The following is a 2921-nucleotide window of genomic DNA, read 5'->3' on the forward strand; positions in this document are numbered from 1 at the left end:
ATGATAAGCTGGAGACAAGCGGTAGAGGGTGATGTTTATATTTGGAGGGGCCTGACCCTCTAGAGTAGAATTTCCACATCTGCTCATTAAACATATTTGTACTCTCATTCTCTTCTCTAAGATCATTCAGCCATTGAGGGTCAATGTAGAAATAAAACTTTATTGAGTTAAAATTTACACAATTGGTAGTCTGTTTGCAGCGATGTTTCCCATTCTTTGTTTCCATGTCTTCCTCAATGTGACTGTAAGCTCCTCCCATCCAGAGTTGAAGTCTTCTTCTCCACCTTTGAAACTGGGCTGGACTTAGGATTTTCTTTTTTTAGTTGTTTTGGTCAAATTAATGGTGGAAGTGATAGTGCGCTTTCCCAGGACTTGGTGCATTTCTACTGCTCTCACTCGGAACCCTGGCTGAGCCATGTGAACAAATCCAGGGGCGGTCCAGAGAAGAAGAGGACATGGGGACAGAGCTCATTTATTCCAGCCAAGCCCTCCCTAGATCAGTCACCATAGCTGAGTCCCTAATACATTAGAAAGCCCAGCCAAGGTCAGCAGAGACATCCCTGCTGACCCATAGCTGACCCATAGATGACCCATAGATGACTGCAGACTCATGAGGAGACCAGCAGGGATCAAAACACCTCCTCACTACACAAACCCATTGGAAAATAAAGGAATTGTATTAAACAATTTGCTTTTAAGATGGCTTACTATACGGCGATAGTGAATTGATCCTATAATCAAAGCAAACAGAACTGAGGGAAATGATAGTAATCTGCTACTTCTTACTTTTGGCATTTGTACTGATATTTGAGGACAGCACTCACAATCACTCTGTTATTCAAATGCATTTCAGATAACTGTATAGAAGTGCCTCCACTGAGTTCCCTTCCAGGTGGTCAGAACAGGGTAGAAGGACATGCATGTTTGTGCAGGAAAATTTGTGATTCTTATTCACATGACTTGGCAGAATTTTAACTCCTGTGTGATTCATCCTTTGATCATAAAGATAGTATATATTCTTGAGTATAAAGCAGATATACGTATTGTATGATATTGAGATTGTTCACTCACTGTCCCTTCAGTGGGTTTGAAAAAAAGTTTAGAAAAAGGTAGATATTTCATTTAAAGCACTAGAAGGAGGCACATTTGTAGGGATCACAAATTGAAAATTTTCAAACAGAAACAGGAAAATAACTCAGAAAAAAACAAACATAAAACAATTCATACTATTCGTCACTCAAATAAATAAGGATCCTTACAGATGAACCTCATATTTTATACTTTATTTTTTAATTGATGTTTTAAAGAGAAAGGAACGAAGAAAGAGAAAGAGAGAATGGGAAAGAGAGAGAGAAAAAAAAACATCAATGTGAAAGAAAGACATTGATTGATTGCCTCCAGTATGCACCATGCCTGGGGATGTAACCTGCAACCTAGATATATGCCCTACAGCATTTTTGGTGCACGGTTAGACACCCCAACCAAGGAAGCCACTGGGTAAAGACCATATTGCACAGTTTAGAATTGATGTCTAGCATTTTTGAATAGTAATAAATTATATGGCTATTTTTGTTTCCTTATATTTAAGGTCATCTCTAACTCTAACCATATAAGATCAGTCTGTTTATTAAAATATATATTTCCATGTAGATTCTTCTTGGACACATGTATTCGATAGTTGGTTTTTGACAGTGGATATGGTAGGCATGTGGTCACACAGCTGAACAAAAGAATGAAGAATATAAAACCAGGAGACCAGCTGTAAAACATACTAGCATGTTGAAGTCTACATCATCAAGAAGAGCAGTAAAGGTGGTGCTATAGAAACTAATGATGAGCATGTAAGTGAAATCTGTGGTTTCAGATTTTCCTCTACAATAAAATTATGCAAATGACCTAAGTATCCAATAGTAGTTTTTTCCATAGGAGTAATATAATTCATGACCATATTTTCAGGGAAACAATAGAAAAATTACTAGGAATTCTATATAATGAGAGGAATATGCTAATTAGCTGGGACACCCTCACGGGTAATGTCAGGCAGGAGCGGGTGGGCGTGGCTGCCAGCCCCATGAGGCTGGGCATGTGAGGCTTCGTCACATAAAATAAAAGGCATTCACATGTCTGAAGACGACTGTGTCAAGGAGGAAGGGCTCCAGTTTTGTTTTCTCACACCCAGTTAGGAGGACTCCCTGGGCGGTTCTCTCCTCCGAGCCCTGAGCAGGATGGGCGCTCTGCTCCGCCTGGGATCCCGGAGGGGAGGAGGAGTGAAGTACTTTCCCTCTGCGATCCCGCTCTCCCTGGGAGCCCGGAAATCCACCTCCCGGGGTGACTGTGCAGCAGCCAGGCCTGGCGAGCCACAGACAGGGCAACCTACCCAGAGGACACATGGCTGCCATAGTTGAAGTCATCCTCGATGGAGGAGCGGGGGTAGTGGGGATTGGAGTGGCCATGTCAGCAATGGAAACCCAGCTCCCCACCAAATGACTAGAGCTCACGAACCTCAATGGTCCTTGGTCACTTCCTGAGCAGCAGTCAGCCCCCACCGGGGATCAAACCCAAAACCTAAGTAGGTGCCCTGACAGAAGGGAACCCAAACCTTTGCTGTGGCAGAGGAGCTCCAACCCACAGCAGGGGCCAGGGCACGCCAGAGGGGTTTTGTTGAGGGACCCTGACAGGCAGCGTGCAGTACAGTGGGTTAGAACCTCCTCCTGATACAGCAAGGTTGCAGGTTGGATCCCTGGTCAGGGAACAGACAAGAAACAACCAAAGAGAGCATAATAAGTGGAATAGCACACTGATGTTTCTCTCGCTCCCTTCCTCTCTCTAAAATAATCAATCAATAAAAATTAAAATAAAAAGTAAACCCTCTGACCCTCACCAGTTTGGCTCAGTGGATAGAGCGTTGGCCTGTGGACTGA

This window comes from Myotis brandtii, unplaced genomic scaffold (assembly GCF_000412655.1).
Source record: "Myotis brandtii unplaced genomic scaffold, ASM41265v1 scaffold799, whole genome shotgun sequence".
Taxonomy (NCBI): domain Eukaryota; kingdom Metazoa; phylum Chordata; class Mammalia; order Chiroptera; family Vespertilionidae; genus Myotis; species Myotis brandtii.